General features: G+C 38.1%; 1 non-coding gene across 1 annotated transcript; it reads left to right on the top strand.

The window, feature by feature from the left end:
• The first annotated feature begins 16,591 nt into the window (after positions 1–16,591).
• On the top strand, positions 16,592–16,698 carry LOC121228588 (small nucleolar RNA R71). The gene has a single exon (XR_005926164.1). It is a non-coding gene; the product is annotated as a small nucleolar RNA R71 (small nucleolar RNA).
• The last annotated feature ends 1,698 nt before the right edge of the window (positions 16,699–18,396 follow it).

Genomic DNA, 18,396 nt, shown 5'->3' with positions numbered 1-18,396 from the left:
ACCACTCTGGCTACAAGTCCAAACGTTTCACAATGGCCTGAACCCTTCGACTCGGCAGATGATTGACGTAGCCGCTGGTGGAACTATCAATAATAAGACACCTGAGGTGGCTTACGAAATTATTGAGGAGATGTCACTGAATAACTATCAATGGCAAGTTATAAGGACAAAGCCGACGAAAGGAAATGGTGTTTTCAACCTCAATGTGGTTACTATGCTATCTAACCAAGTAGAACTCTTAAATAAAAAAGATTGATGGTTTGTATGGTTCTGCTCAGGTACGTCCAGTGATGTGGTGCGACTCGAATGGAGAAGGAGCATGCACAGGAAATCAACCTTCAACCCTAACATCGAGGAGGAACAAGTACAATATATGGGGTAACAATAACTCGTAGACCCCAAAATAACCCGTATAGTAACACTTATAATGCAGGTTGGAGGAACCATACCAATTTCTCGTGGGGCGGTCAAGGAAATCAAAGGCCACAACATCCTCCGGGTTTTCAACAACCAGGTTACCAGGAGGAAAAAAGGCCGAACCTTGAGAAGATGTTGACAAAATTCATCTCGGTGTTAGAAACTCATTTCCAGAATACTGAGACAGCCCTTAAGAATCAACAAGCATCAATCCAAGGGCTTGAAACTCAGATAGGCCAACTTGCCAAACTGATTTCTGAATGACCATAGGGTAGTCTACCGAGTAACATTGAATCTAACCCAAGGGAACAAATCAATGCAATTACCATTGAAGATGCGGAAGGGTTAGTTGCACCTGAACTAGAATCGAGGCAAGAAACTGGGGTAAGTAAAGGTAAGGGTGAGGTGGACCACAATGACTAGAAATCAGTAAGTAAAGAATAAAAACCTCATGTACCAAACGCGACAAGGAAAGACCGAACAGAAGAACAATTCGGTAAATTCCTTAAATTATTAAAAAAATTACATATTAACTTACCGTTTATTGAAGCTCTTTTGCAGATGCCAAACATAGTCAAATTCTTAAAGGAGCTTTTAACAAGTAAACCAAAGTTGGATGAGGTGTCGCATGTGGAGTTGAATGCAGTTTGCTCAGCCATTCTATAGAATAAGCTACCCAACAAATTGAAAGATCCAGGGAGTTTTACGATTCCTTGTTTAATTGGTAGTTTAGATGTCCATAATACATTGGTTGACTTAGGGGCAAGCATTAATGTTATGCGTTATAAAATGTTTAAACAGCTAGGTCTTGGTAAACCTAAACAAACTAGGATAAACATTCAATTGGCTGATAAAAACACTAGATTTCCTAGGGGTATCATTGAAGATGTTCTTGCCAACATCGATAAATTTATATATCCAGTAGACTTTGTTGTTTTAGACATGGAAGAGTATAGTAACGCACCTTTAATTTTAGGACGACCCTTCTTAGCGACTGCGAGAACCATTATTGATGTTGGTACAGGTGAACTCACACTTCGTGTGGGAGACGAAACAATCATCCTTCAAGCTCGTAATTCGAGTAACACATCGAAAATTGAAGGTGGTTGTATAAATCATTCTACTACTACTGATCATGTGGAGAAACCCTCTGTGCAGGAAACAGTTACGAAGAATACATATAAGCCATGTTCAAACAACAACAAATGACCTATCTATAAAGAACGGATGCTAAAAATTGAGAAGTTAGATGAATGGCGGACACAGAAATCAAGAATACCCAATAAACTAAAACTGAGCCAGGACGAGCTCAATACCTCACCAAATCAACTTAAGGTTGGAGACAAAGTACTACTAGATACAGCAGATCCTCGCATTGCCACTTCTGAACCTAATGAAGAACTTCCTCTTACGGTATTCAGTATTTTCCCATATGGAACAATCGAGGTAATTCATCCCAAATTCGGCACATTTAAGGTAAGCAATACTCGTCTTAAACCTTATGTTGATAAAGTTGACAGCAAGGATGAGGAGTGTAAACTCCTCGCACCACCTTGACCATGCAGAAGAAAGGTAAGTCGAGGTTAGACTATAAATAAATGCTTCTCGGGAGGCAACTCGAGCACTAACAGTGTTAATTTCTTTAAATTTTAGTTTTTGATATCTAACATACTAACCGAATCATGGAACGCAGGCTTTCTAAAGACCACACGGCCAGGCACATGGGTGTGCATTAGGCTGTGTGAAAATAGGGCAAGATTTTTTCCCCAACATGGGATGTGATAAGTTGCCACGGCCGTGAGACGTGGCCGTGGGTAATCTTGCCAAAGTAACATGGGAAATCAACACGACCGTGCCCACCGACCGTGGTTGAGCCTATCAAAATAACACGGGCGTGCACCTGCATACACAGGCATGGGAGAAGTGAACGGAGATCGACACGGCCATGCAACATGGCTATGTACACCAATACACCCAATTTCGAATACCACAAAACGCACGGGCTGAGATGAGAGCACACGGGAGTGCCCCATGGCCGTGTGCCCCAATTTCTCTATAAACTCCTATTATTTATTCTATTTTTATCTCTATATTTTGAAACTATTTTATTATTATTTCCTTTTAATACTATTTTATCCTAAGTTTTTACAATTTTTATTTTTCGGCTATTTCATTACGAGTAATTATGCTTCAGTAAATCTCCTAAAGAGTTACTGATTTTATCACAGTCATAAAGAGCTCCAAAGCTCATCATCGAATAGGAACAAAAAACTCCAAGGGCAAAGGACTTATGTATTAATGAACCTCTACCACCGCTGGAGTATCCTCCTCCACCCTCATCATTACTTTGGCCTATTATTCTCCATAACTCCAATTCAATTAGTTCATTCATCATTCAGGAAGTTTCACTTTTCTCCCTATCTTATGATTATAAATCTATCTTTGTCAATATATCTATCTTTGTACATTGAGGGCAATGTACATCTTAAGTGTGGGGGTCTTTTATATCATCATTAGAAATCCTTGAATTTTGTCTTATTCTCACGTGAATCACTCATATCACTACTAGAATGAATTTTGATTAATTTATGATTTTTATTGATATGTCTTGAATTAAAACATAGGCATTTATGCATTAATTATTTAAACTCTAAAGACATTAGGGAATCAAGCATGATAAGTTGATTTTTGAAGAATTAAAAACTTTTAGGTTGTTTCCTTAAGTTTAGGTATTATCTTGAGTTGAAATTCACAAGTTTGAACATCAAAAAGCCATAATTTTTGTGAGATCTTGAGCCTTTAGAGCATATTTTATTCCTTTCATGCTCACTTTTATTATGAGTGCGTCAGTATTAATGTGTTATTCTAGAACTTGCTTGATTATGCATGTCAAGACCACACCATTTGATTTGATATGTCAAGATGATAAAGGCACTTAGGTTTAACCCACTCACTCTATAAAAGCCTACATTCATAATTAACACTTAGTGAACCCCTTTGAGCCTAACAAGCCATTAATTGATTTACCCTCAATATTAACTTATAACCCATTATTGTTGAAATCCCCTAATTTGATCCCTATTTTTGGCGAGATTTGATTTGACCTAATTGCTTAGCTATGTTTTGTTCTTCTATGTATTTGATTTGTTCTTAAAATAAAATAGTAAAAATAATAATAATTCATTACATATTAGTAGTAATTCATCGTTTTTGAGCCTGAGTGTTAATTCCATATTCTGAGAAGAAGCTCACTTGTATTCAATTGATGACTAGTTATTTTTCTAGCTAGGTAATTTTTCAATTCAATCTCGATTCTGATAAACTGTAATTTACACATATTTTTACCCCATGCTTAACGTATTTTATGGATGATTTTTCCTTAGAATTAGTGAATTTGATGCTCCTAATGCTTTAATTTCATGTTTTATACTTAGGAGAGAATAGGAGAGCGAAAGGAACGAGAAATGGACCAAAAACAAAGAAAATGGGCCAAAGTATGAACTCAACACAGCCTGGACTTCCCCACACGGGCAGCCCACATGGCCATGTCAATTTGGCAGAATCAAAGCACGACTCACACGGGTATAACACACGCCCGTGTCATTCTAACAGGCTCGAACACGGCCTGAAGTAATCACACATGGGCATGTCACACGGGCGTGTCCCTGCCGAGCCCAAGTTGATTCTAATTTGGAAAAGGCCACTTTTGAGGGCTCATAGGCATTCCAAAGCCTATAAATACACCCTAGAAGAGGAGAAAAGGGGACACATAGAGTAGGGAGTAAGGAATTACTCCAAGGAAGCCGATTGATTCATCTCAGAAGCCGGATTCATCATCAAGACTGAAGATCTCTCCTCAATTCCCCTTCAGGAGTTTTGGGTTTTCTTTATGTTTTGTATTCTTTATTATTCTGAGATGTTCTCTTATTTATTTATGAAATAAATTCCCCAAATACCTACGGGGAATGAAACATAAGACGAATCTTGTTATTATTTTCTAAATTGTATGAGAAATATTTAACTTGTTCTTAATTATGTGTTCTTAACTCTTGTTTTGATATGCCAGGATACTGATTCAAGATAAGCTCTTATTCAGAGGAGGAATAGACCTTGTCTAAGAGTACATTTTTCGTAATTAAGCGGAGTTGATTGCACGCCTAGACATAGGTGACAAGATTTTGCCGGATTAGGGTGAAACCTAATAAAGGGATCTATAGATCGAGTTAATACAACCATAGAGTGTTAACTAGAGAAAGGTCTCAATTATTCAATCTAGGGATTAGACATTATTAGTCTTGAATCGGGATAATAACATAACTTAGGGATCTCTACGGAACAAGTTAAATGAATAAATCATTCGCTTTGGAGCCAGAATAACAAGTACAGTCTAGGTGGATTTTTCCTTAGGTAATGTCTTAATTCAATCGATTTTCCCAAAAGCAAATCCCCAATTCTATTCTCTATGAGTTCTTAGTTTAGATAATTAGTTAGTTAAAACAAAACCCCATTATTCTTAGGCTAGATAATAAAAATACAGTCATTTCTAGTACTTTTAGTTCCTTTGTGTTTGACAATCCGGTCTTGCTAAAACTATACTACTGTTCGATAGGTACACTTCCCTACATCGCGATAATAGTTAGTTTCAAGAACGATTAACTATAAATATTTAAAACCTATCACGAAATCACGCGATCAAGTTTTTGGCGCCGTTGCCGGGGAACTAAAATATTAGGAACACTCAATTTTTATTACTTTAGCCATTTATTTTTCTTGCAATCTAATTTTATTCTAATTTACTAATTTTCTTTTTCTTTCTTGTGGCAGGTTTTTATAGTTTATGACTAGAAGAAACCTGTTAGGGCCACTACCTTTTGATGAAGAAATCGATCGCACATTTCGCAAAAACCAAAGAGAAATAAAGCGAAGCTTATGATACACAGAGAATGAGCAAGAGGACGATACTCAACCCCCAACCGAAGAGATGGCTGAAAACCAAGGCAATCAGCTACCTCCTGCAATTGCGGCTAATCAAAATCCTGCTCCACGCTCTATGTGTGATTGTGCTAAACCTTCTTTAATAGGAACTGAATCAAGCATAGTTAGACCCGCTGTAGCTGCAAATACTTTTGAACTGAAACCTAACACAATTCAAATGATACAACAGTTTGTTCGATTTGATGGTTTGTAGGATGAAGATCCCAACGCTCACTTAGCAAACTTTTTGGAACTATGCGATATATTTAAAATCAATGGCGTTTCTGATAATGCCGTACATCTTCGGTTGTTTCCCTTTTCATTAAGGAACAAGGCTAAACAGTGGTTGAACTCGTTACCACGAGGGTTAATTACTACTTGGGAACAAATGACCGAAAAATTTTTACTAAAATATTTTCCACCTGCTAAAACGGCTAAATTACGTAATGATATCTATTTTTTGTGCAGATGGATTTAGAAACACTCTACGATGCATGGGAGAGATACAAGGACCTTTTGAGAAGGTGCCTTCACCACGGGTTACCGCTTTGGCTTTAAGTTCAAACATTCCATAATGGCCTGAATCCTTCGACTCGGCAAATGGTTGACGCGGCTGCTGGCGGAACCATCAATAATAAAACACCTAAAGATGCTTATGAGTTTATAGAGGAGATGTCACTGGATAACTATCAGTGGCAAGTCATGAGGACAAAGCTAACGAAAATAGCCGGTGTTTATAACGTCGATTCAGTCACCATGCTGTCTAATCAGGTAGAACTCTTGAATAAGAAAATTGATGGTTTTCTTAGTTCTTCACAGGTTCACCCAGTAATGCAGTGCGAAGCAAGTGGAGGTGGAACAAGCCATTCGGAATACCAACCTTGTGGCCACAACATGGATAACGAGCAATTAAATGACTTGGGTAATAATCCTCAACCTCAAAACAATCCATATAGTAACACTTATAATGCAGGTTGGAGGAACCACCCAAATTTCTCATGGGGAGGCCAAAGAAATTAGCGACCACCTCCGGGCTACCAACAGCAACCCTATCAATAGGAAAATAAGCCGAACCTTGAAGAGATGCTCGCAAAGTTTATCTCAGAGTTAGAAACTCATTTTCAGAACATCGAAACAGTACTTGAAAATCAACAAGCGTCAATCCAAGGGCTTGAAACTTAGATAGGCCAGCTTTCTAAATTAATCTCTGAACGACCACAAGGTAGCTTGCCAAGTAATACTGAACCTAACCCAAGGGAACAACTCCACGCGATTAATGTTGAAAGTGAAGAAGGATTTGTTGAGCCCGAGCCAGAACCGAGGCAAGAACCGATGGTAAGCAAAGGTAAAGGTGAGGTAGATTATAATAAAAACAAACCAATGACTGTCGAATATAAACCTCATGTGCCATACCCCAATGCGACAAGGAATAATCGCTCAGATGAACAACAATTTGGTAAATTCCTTAAACTCTTAAAAAAATTACATACCATTTATTGAAGCTCTATCGCAGATGCCAAACTCTATGAAGTTTTTAAATGATCTTTTAAGAAATAAGCGGAAGTTGGACGAGGCGTCCCATGTGGTGCTAAACGCAATTTGCTCAGCTATCCTCCAAAATAAACTGCCCAACAAACTAAAAGATCCAGAGAGTTTTACGATTCCTTGCTTAATTGGTAGTTTAGATGTTAATAATGCATTAGCTGATTTAGGGGCTAGTATCAACCTCATGCCTTATAAAATGTTGAAGCAACTAGGTGATGGGAAACCCAAACAGACTAGGATGAGCATTCAATTAGCAGATAAAACTATAAGATTCCCTAAGGGTATTATTGAAGATGTGCTTGTTAAAATCGATAAATTTATATTTCCCTTTGACTTCATTGTTTTAGACATAGAAGAGGATAGCAACACTCCCTTAATTCTAGGAAGGCCCTTTTAGCAACTGCTAAAATGATCATTGATGTTGGAAACAATCACCCTTCAAGCTCGCAATCCTGGCAACACATTGGAAATTGAAGGTGATTGTTTAACCCATTCTACTAAAACTGACAATATGGTACAACCTACTTTGCAGGAAATGAGTCTGAAGGAAGCACATGAGTCATTCTCAAGCAATAGTAGAAGACCTACACATGAAGAACAAAGCCTGCAATAGAGGAGCTAGAAGAATGGCGAACACATAAACCGAGAACACACGATAAACCAAAACTACGCTAGAATGAGCTCGATACCTTTCCAAATCAACTTAAGGTTGGAGATAAAGTCTTATTAGATGCCGCAGATCCTCACATTGTCACTACCAAACTGGATGAAGAAATCCCTCTTACGATACTTAGTATTTTTCCATTTGGTATGATCGAGGTGAGTCATCCCAAATTCGATACTTTTAAGGTAAACAACACCCGTTTAAAACCCTATTTGATGATAGCAGGAATGAGGAGTATAAACTCCTAGAACCACCATGACCATTCAATGGAGAGGTAAGTCGAGCTTAGACTATAAATAAGCGCTTCTCGAGAGGTAACCTGAGCACTAACAATATTAATTTCTTTAAATTTTAGTATTTAACACGTAACTTACTAATAGACATCTTGAATATAGGTTTTTCCACAAAGACACGACCAAGCACGCAGGCGTGCTTAGGGCTATGTGGAAACAGGGCAAAAGATTTCCCCAACACGAGCTACGATAACACGCCACGGCCGTGCGACATGGCCGTGGTCGAACCTTCCAAAACAGCACGGTCATGCGACACGCCCATATGGAAGAACCGTGGCTGAACCTGTTAAAACAGCACAGATGTGCGACACGCCCGTGTCTAGTACCCATGATCGAACCTGTTAAATTAACATAGGCGTGGACCTCACATACACGGGCGTGGGAGAAGCGAACGAAGCTAGACACAGTCGTTCGACACGGCCATGTGCACCCACATGCCTAAGGAACATGGGCGTGTACTAAATGTCAGACGCGCCCAAATTTAAAATTCACGAATCACATGGGCTAAAATTGGGGAACATGGGAATGTTACCTGGCCGTGTACCCCAAAAATATATAAAAACCCTGCACTATTCATTTTCTTCCCCACCTAAAAACCCTAACCCTAGTCATTGCAAGTCTACATGACCTCTCCGCCATGCCCGTGCACCGCATCTAACTCTATTTTTGGCCATGTACAATGTCATTTTCACGAGAAAAGAAAACTATCGTACCTACTTCAAAGAAGAGAAAGGAAGCGTCCTCTTCCGCGGGTCCAACCGCGTAAATTCGTCATCCTCTCCTACAGTTCCCCCGTGGGCCTCAAGAAGAACTTTTCCAAATACTTCGGGCCTGACCTTTAATTGCGGGCCGCTGCATCGACTGGGTTGCCGTAGAACAAGTTCAGTTGGCTGATGCGATTCGGGCCCTCCTAACCACTAACCATTAGGAGCTATTCTTTGGGATCATCGAGCCAACATATCTCAAGCTCACGATGGAACTATGCTCAAATTTCCATCTTCAGACCGTAATGACGAACTACGATGATCCTGACACGGTCCAATTTTGGCTAGGAGGATTAATCTGCCAGCTAAATGTACTAGAGTTTGGTGCTGCACTGGGCTTGTACATGGAGGAGTTAAAAGAGGAGAATGATTTAGACACACTTAGTCGCCATATCCACTGTTCTCCTTCACGGTGCTGGGATGCACTAGTACCAGGTGGGGCCACCTACAATCCTAGCCACTCCAAGGCATTGGCTCTCACTCCATCTTTGAGGTACCTACACGCTATTTTGTCTCACACGGTTATAGGAAGGCGAGAGAGCATTGGTGTTGTCAACACTCACGACGCCTACTTTTTATGGTGTATGTCGTATGGGCACGTCATCGACCTTGCCTATTTCATCGCCCTCGTGATTCAGCAAAAGACTGAGTGGCATGGGAAGAGGGTCATCTCCATTGGCCCATACGTGACTCGGTTGGCTCGACACTTTGGGCTCCTCAACACCGCGGCCCAAGAATTATCCTTGACCCTTATTGGCCAGATGTCTTCACAAGGCATCTCGAGCACGCTTAGCATGAGAATGATCGAGAGGCACCAAGGAACCTACCTCCCTCAATATCGTCCCCAATCTACCGAGGAGGAGGCCTACGAGGACATTCCTGATGATGTCCCTCCGCAGCACGAGGACCCACCAACTCAGCCACCACCACCCTCTCTTCCAGTTCATACGACAGCTTCGTATGCTGAAATCGCTAAGCGCCTCACTCGATTCGAGCAGTAATATTTTCAACAATCTGACAACATTGATGCTACTCTACAGCAGATCTGTCAGCACCTCCACATCTCATCGCCAGTCCCACCTCGCGAACCATCCAGCGATGAAGATGTTTAAAAACATTTATTTATTATTTTATGTTTATAATTTTTTATTAAAACTACTTTTTATTTTTATTTTTATTATATTTTATAATTTTATTTTTAATTATTAATTTCGATTATTTCTTTATGAGTAATTATTCTTCCTAATATCCCCTACAAAGTTCCTGATCTTATCACAGTTAAATAGAGCTCTTAAGCTCATCATCGCATAGGAACTAAAAAAACTCCACTGGGAAAGGTTCTCCACGACTGCCATGTCCTGATCGACCATGACCATAGCTACCACTAGATATAATATTCTTTTGGCACAGGACTTATGGACTAATGAACCTCTACCACCATCGGAGTATCCTCCTCCACTCTCGCACTGATTACTCTCCAAAACTCTAGTTCGAGGAATTCATCATAGAAGAAGTTTCACTTCTCTCCCTATCTTATTTTTATATTCTAAATATCTATCTTAGTACATTGAGGAAAATGTACGTCTTAAGTATGGGGGCATTCATTTCATTATCAGAAAAATCGTTGAATGATTACCTTGTTCTCTTGAAAAGCTCTCATATCATAATTAAGATAAATTTTAATTGATTTATGATTTTAATTGATATATCTTGAATTAAGACATAGGGATTTATGCATTTATTTTTTAAACTTTAAGACATTAGAGAATCAAGCATGATAAGTTGATTTTTAAGAATTTAAAATTATAGGGTTGTATCCCCAAGTCTAGGTATTATTGTGAATTGGAATTCACGAGTCTAAACATCAAAGAGTCATAATTTTTGTGATATTTTTGAGCCTTTTGAGCATCTATTAATTCTTTCTTGCTCACTTTTATTATTACTTTGAGTGCGTCAGTATTGAACTATTATTCTAGACCTTTGATCGCGTGGTTTCATGATAGGTTTTAAATATTTATAGTTACTTGTTCTTGAACTAACTATTATCGCGATGTAGGCAAGTGTACCTATCAAACAGTAGTATAGTTTTAGCAAGACTGGATTGTCGAACCCAAAGGAACTAAAAGTACTAGTAATGACTGTCTTTTTATAATCTAGCCTAAGAATAAAGAGGTTTTGTTTTAATTAACGAATTATCTAAACTAAGAACGCACAGAGAAAATAATTAGAGAATTGCTTTTGGGAAAAATCGATTGACTTAAAACAATACCTAAGGAAAAATCCACCTAAACTTTAGTTGTTATTCTGGCTTCGAATCAGACGATTTATTCATTCAACTTGTTCGTAGAGATCCCTAAGTTATGTTATTATCCTATGTCTAGGCGCGCAATCAACTCCGCTTAATTATGAAAAATGTACTCTTAGACAGGGTCTATTTCTCCTCTTAATAAGAGCATGTCTTGAATCAATATCCTGGGATATCAAAACAAGAATTAAGAACACATAATTAAGAACAAGTTAAATATTTGTCATACGATTCAAAAAATAATAACAAGATTCATCTTAGGCTTCATTCCCCTTAGGTATTTAGGGGTTTTAGTTCTTAACTAAATAAGAAAACATCTCAGAAGAATAAAGAATACAAAACATAAAGAAAACCCAAAACTCTTGAAGGGAAATTAAGGAGAGATCTTCAATCTTGATGATGAATCCAGCTTCTAAGATGGATCAATCGACTTCCTTGGAGTAATTCCTTACTCCCAGTTCTCCTCCTCTCTTCTCTTCCATCTCTAGGGTGGATTTATAGGCTTTGGAATGCCTAGAAGCCCTCAAAATTAGCCTTTTCTGAATTAGACTCAACTTGGGCTCAGCAGGGACATGCCCGTGGCACACGCCTGTGTTCGATTACTTCAGGCCGTGCTCGAGCCTGCCAAATTGACATGATCATGTGGTCTGCTCGTGTGAGGAGGTCCAGGCCGTGTTGATTTTGTACCTTGGCCCATTTTCTCCATTTTGGCCTGTTTCTCGTTCCTTTTGCTCTCTTATGCTCTCCTAAGTATAAAACATGAAATTAAAGCATTAGGAGCATCGAATTCACCAATTCTAATGAGAAATCATCTATAAAATGCATTAAACATGGGGTAAAAATATGTATAATTTAAGGTTTATCAAATACCCCCACACTTAAGCCTTTGTTTGTCCTCAAGCAAAATTCTCAACTCATAATCAAAATAAATTCTTCTCAACTTATAATTTCTATCGATAATATCTCAAAATAATCTATAGGTAATCATACATTGAGAATTCAACTAAAAGAACATAAAAGTTTCAAACATTCCAAGTTGAGTATTTAATCATGCAAACATAGGTGTCTCTCCACATCTAAGTAATTACCTTTGATTCAGAATATCACAGCATTTCACATCCTCACTAAAGATTCACTCAAATCACTCGAGGTGTTTAAGGACAATAAATGAAGCACTCAATAGTCAATAATGAAAAGTCATTACCATAGGCTTGCAAGAAAATCAAATCTCCACTACTATAATTTAAGATGATACATCAATCAAAAGGTCTTTAGAGGGTTGTAGTGAGGCTTGGTTAGGGGGTGTGGTGACAAGCTAAAAGAAAGGGTTAGAATCGAGATTGAATTGAAAAATTGTCTAGCTAGAAAAAGAGTTAATCTTCACTTGCATACAACAGAGCTTCTTCTGAGAATATGAAATTACAGATATGTATACATAGTTTTTTTTTTCAAGAACAAGTTAAAATAATATAGACTAACTATTAAGAACAAAACATAGCTAAGCAATCCATTCAACTCAAATCTCGACAAAAAATATAGGGATTAATTTCGGGGATTTCAACAATAATGGTTTAAAGGTTAATATTAAGGGTAATACAAGAAATGGCTTGTTAGGCTCTAGGGGGTTTACTAGGGGTTAATCATGAAGGTAGGCTTTTCATGGCATGAGTGGGTTAATCTTAAGTGCCTTAATCATTTTGACATATCAAATCTAATGGCGTGGTCTCGACATGCATAATCAAGCAAGTTGTAGAATAACAGTTCAATACTGACGCACTCAAAGAAATAATAAAAGTGAGCATGAAAGAATTAATAGATGCTCAAAAGGCTCAAAAATCTCACAAAAATTATGCCTTTTTGATGTTTAGACTCGTGAGTTCCAATTCAAAGTAATACCTAGACTTGGGAAAACAATTTATAATTTTAAATTCTTAAAAATCAACTCATCATGCTTGATTCTCTAATGTCTTACAGTTTAAACAATCAATGCATAAATGCCTATGTTTTAATTCAAGATATATCAATCAAAATCATAAATCAATTAAAATTTATCCTAAATATGATATGAAAGCTTTTCAAGAGAACAAGGCAATCATTCAAGGATTTTTCTGAGAATGAAATAAATATTCCCCCCACACTTAAGACGTGCATTACCCTCAATGTACAAATATAGATATTAGAGTATAAAAATAAGATAGGGAGAGAAGTGAAACTTCCTGTATGATGAATTCCTTGAACTATAGTTTTGGAGAGTAATCGGTTCAAGAGTGAAGGAGGATACTCCAGCGGTCGTAGAGGTTCATTAGTCCATAAGTCCTGCGCCAAAAGAATATTCTATCTAGTGGTAGCTATGGTCATGGTTGATCAGGATATGGCAGTCGTGGAGAACCTTTCCCGATGGACTTTTAGTTACTATGTGACGACGAGCTTAAGAGCTCTATATAACTATGATAAAATCAGGAACTTTTTAGGGGATATTAGGGAGAATAATTACTCAAAAAGAAATAACCGAAATTGATAATTAAAAATAAAATTCTAAAATCTGCTAAAAAATAAAAATAAAAGTAGTTTTAATAAAAATTAAAAACATAAAAAAATAAATATTTTTAAACATCTTCATCGCTGGATGGTTCTCGAGGTGGGACTGGCGACGAGATGTGGAAGTGCTGACAAATCTGCTGTAGAGTAGCATCAATGTTGTCAAATCATTGAAAACACTGCTGTTTGAATCGGGTGAGGCACTCAGAGATGTCAACAAAATATGCATGACTATTTCAACTATCCTAGCCATGAATATTCACTTCTAACCAATTGAATGAAGTGTAGGAATCATGTAATGACTAAGATTTTAAACATGAGAAAGATGATAACTTGTTTGAGAAATGAAATTTATGTGATTATCAATATGGAAATAACATGAAAAATATAGATTAATATGATAAATATCATTATAAATCAATGAAATAAAAGAAAAAGGAGTTAACAAACGCTAAGGGGAGAGATTTGGCATCGAGAATGGAGTTGTAGGTGGCGCACAGGCGTGGCAGGGAAGCCGTGTGGAGTTGCAGCGGCTAGGGTTAGGGTTTTCGAATGAGGAAGAAAGTGATAGTGTAGGGTCTTTATAGATTTTGGGCCACACGGCTAGGGGACATGCTCGTGTCCCCCAATTTCAGCCCATGTGATTCGCGAATTTCAAATTTGGACACGTCTGACATTTAGTACACGCCCGTGTTCCTCAAGCATGTCGGTTCACACAGCCGTGTCTAGCTTTTTTCGCTTCTCCCACTCCAATGTGTGCAAGCCCCATGCCTGTGTTAATTTAACAGGTTCGACCACAGTTGTTCCACATGGGTGTGTTGCACGCTCGTGTTGTTTTGGTAGGCTCACCCACGGTTCTTCCACACAGACGTGTCTTATGCCCATGTTGTTTTGGCAGGCTCGACCACGACCATATCGCATGGCCGTGGCATTTTATTATAGCCGATGTTGGGGAAATCCTTGCCCTGTTTTCACACGACCTGAAGCACGCCCGTGTGCTTGGCCGTGTCTCTGTGAAAGTACATGTATTCAAGATCTCTATTAGTAAGTTAGGAGTTAAATACCAAAATTTAAATAAATTAATATTGTTAGTGCTCGGTTTGCCTCTCGAGAAGCGCTTATTTATAGTCTAAGCTCGACTTACCTCTTCAGTGAATGGTCCTGGTGGTTTGAGGAGTTTATACTCCTCATTCCTACTATCAATCTCATCAAAATAAGGTTTTAATCGGGTGTTGTTTACCTTAAAAGTACTGAACTTGGGATGACTCACCTCCACCGTACCGAATGGAAAAATACTAAGTACCGTAAGAGGGGTTTTGTCATTCAGTGTGGTAGTGAAAATATGGGGATTTACGGCATCTAATAAGACCTTATCACCAACCTTAAGTTGATTTGGAGAGGTATCGGGCTTGTTTTGGCGTAGTTTCAGTTTGTCGGGTGTTCTTGGTTTGTGCGTCCACCATTCGTCGAGTTCCTCTACTGGTGCTTGAGAACGACTCGTGTGCTTCCTTCAAACTCATTTTTTGCAAAGTAGGTTCCACCATATTGTTAGTTTTAGTAGAATGGTCACATTCAATTCCTGATGTGTTGCCAGAATTGCCAGCTTGAAGGGTGATTGTTTCGTCTCCCACCTGGAGTGTGAGTTCACCTGTGCCAACATCAATGACGGTTTTAACAGTTGTTAAAAAGGGCCTTCCTAGAATTAAGGGAGTGTTGCTATCCTCTTCTATGTCTAGAAAATAAAGTCAATAGGAAATATAAATTTATTGATTTTAACAAGCACATCTTCAATAATACCTCTAGGGAATCTTATAGTTTTATCTGCTAATTGAATGCAAATCCTAGTCTGTCTGGGTTTCCCGAGACCTAGTTGCTTAAACATTTTGTAAGGCGTGACGTTGATACTAGCCCCTAGATCAGCTAATGCATGATTAACATCTAAACTACCAATTATCCAAGGAATAGTAAAGCTCCCTGGGTCTTTTAGTTTGCTGGGTAGTTTATTTTGGAGAATGGCCGAGCAAGCTACACTCAGCTCGACATGTGACGCTTCGTCCAACTTCCGCTTATTTGCTAAAAGCTTATTTAGAAATTTCATTGCGTTTGGCATCTGCGATAGAGGTTCAATAAACGGTAAGTTAATATGTAATTTTTTTAAGAGTTTAAGGAATTTACCAAATTCTTCATCTGAGCGGTCTTTCCTTGTCACGTTAAGGTATGGAACACGAGGTTTATATTCGACAGTCATTGGTTTGTTTGTATTTTGATCTACCTCACCTTGACCTTTGCTTACCACAGTTTCTTGTCGTGGTTCTGGTTCAGGCTCCACAAATCCTTCTTCATCTTGAACATTAATCACGTTGAGCTATTACCTTAGGTTGGGTTCAGTATTACTTCGCAAACTACCTTGTGGTCGTTCGGAGATTAGTTTGGAAAGTTAGTCTATCAGAGTTTCGAGCCCTTGGATCAACGCTTGTTGATTTTTAAGTGCTGTCTTGATGTTCTGAAAATGGGTTTCTGGCACCGATATAAACTTTGAGAGCATCTCTTCAAGGTTTGGCTTCTTTTCCTGTTGGTAAGGTGGTTGCTGAAAACCCAAAGGATGTTGTGATATTTGATTTCCTTGGCCTCCCCACGAAAAATTGGGATGGTTCCTCCAACCTATGTTGTAAGTGTTACTAAATGGATTGTTTTGAGGTTGAGGATTATTACCCATGTAGTTTAGTTGCTCGTTATCCATGTTATAGCCATAAGGTTGATATTCCGAATAGCTTGTTCCATCGCTACTTGCTTTGCACTGCATTACTGAGTGAACCTGTGAAGAACTAAGAAAACCATCAATCTTTTTATTTAAGAGTTCTACATGATTAGAGAGCATGGTGACCGGATCAACGCTATAAACGCCGGTTGTTTTAGTTGGCTTTGTCCTCATGACCTGCCACTGATAGTTATTCAGTGACATCTCCTCTATAAACTCATAGGCATCTTCAGGTGTTTTATTGTTGATGGTTTTGCCCGCCGCTGCGTCAACCATTTGTCGAGTCGAAGGATTAGACCATTGTGAAATGTTTGTACTTGGAGCCAAAGCGGTAACCCATGGTGAAGGCACCTTCTCAATAAGTCCTTGTATCTCTTCCGTGCATCGTAGAGGGTTTCTAAATCCATCTGCACAAAAGAAGAGATGTCATTACGTAATTTAGCCGTTTTAACCGGCGGAAAATATTTTAGTAAGAATTTTTCGATCATTTTTTCCCAAGTAGTAATTGGCCCTCGTGGTAACGATTTCAACCACTGTTTAGCTTTGTTCCTTAATGAAAAATGGAATAACTGAAGACGAATGGCATCATCAGAAATGCCATTGATTTTAAATGTATCACAAAATTCCAGAAAGTTTGCTAAGTGAGCGTTGGGATCTTCATCCTTCAAACCATCAAACTGAACAAATTGTTGTATCATCTGAATAGTGTTAGGTTTTAATTCAAAAGTATTTGCAGCTACAACAGGTCTAACTATGCTAGATTCAGTTCCTGTTAAAGAAGGTATAGCATAATCATACATATTGCGTGAAGCAGGATTTTGATTAATCGCAATTGCAAGAGGTAGCTGATTGCCTTGGTTTTTAGCCATCTCTTCGGTTGAGGGTTGAGTATCGTCTTCTTGCTCATTCTCCGTGTATCTTAAGCTGCGCCTTATTTCTCTTTGGTTTCTACGAACTGTACGGTCAGTTTCTTCGTCAAAAAGTAATGGTCCCGACAGGTTTCTTCTAGTCATAAACTATAAAAACCTCCTAAGGGAAAGAAAAAGTAAGTTAATAAATAATAAAATTAAATTAAATTGCAAGAAAAATAAATGGCATAAAAATTGAGCCTTCCTAATATTCCAATTCCCCGGCAGCGGCGCCAAAAACTTGATCGTGTAGTTTCATGATATGTTTTAAATATTTATAATTGCTCATTCTTGAACTAACTATTATCGCGATGTAGGCAAGTGTACCTATCAAACAGTAGTATAGTTTTAACAAGACCGGATTGTCGAACCCAAAGGAACTAAAAGTACTAGCAATGACTATCTTTTTATTATCTAGCCTAAGAATAAAGAGGTTTTGTTTTAATTAACTAATTATCTAAACTAAGAACGCACAGAGAAAGGAATTGGGAAATTGCTTTTGGGAAAAATCTATTGACTTAAAACAATACCTAAGGAAAAATCCACTTAGACTTTACTTGTTATTTTGGTTTCGAATCGGACGATTTATTCATTCAACTTGTTCCGTAGAGATCCCTAAGTTATGTTATTATCCCTATTCAAGACTAATAACGTCTAATCCCTAGATTGAATAACCGAGACTTTTCTCTAATTAACACTCTAGGGTTGCATTAACTCGATCTATAGATCCCCTTATTAGGTTTCACCCTAATCCAGAAAAATCTTGTCACCCTATGTCTAGGCATGCAATCAACTCCGCTTAATTATGACAAATGTACTCTTAGACAGGGTCTATTCCTCCTCTGAATAAGAGCAACTCTTGAATCAGTATCCTGCGATATCAAAACAAGAATTAAGAACACATAATTATGAACAAGTTAAATATTTATCAAACGATTCAGAAAATAATAACAAGATTCGTCTTAGGTTTCATTCCCCTTAGGTATTTAGGGGTTTTAGTTCATAACTAAATAAGAAAACATTTCAGAAGGATAAAAAATAGAAAACATAAAGAAAACCCAAAACTCCTAAAGGGAAATTGAGTAGAGATCTTCAGTCTTGATAATGAATCCGACTTCTAAAATGGATCAATTGGCTTCCTTAGAGTAATTCCTTACTCCCTCTTCTCTTTCTCCTTTTCTTCCTTCTCTAAGGTGTATTTATAGGCTTTGGAATGCCTCGAAGCCCTCA

Source organism: Gossypium hirsutum, chromosome A04, assembly GCF_007990345.1.
Source record: "Gossypium hirsutum isolate 1008001.06 chromosome A04, Gossypium_hirsutum_v2.1, whole genome shotgun sequence".
Classification (NCBI taxonomy): Eukaryota; Viridiplantae; Streptophyta; class Magnoliopsida; order Malvales; family Malvaceae; genus Gossypium; species Gossypium hirsutum.
The sequence above is the reverse complement of the archived record's forward strand: the minus strand, read 5'-3'. Positions and strand labels throughout refer to the sequence as shown.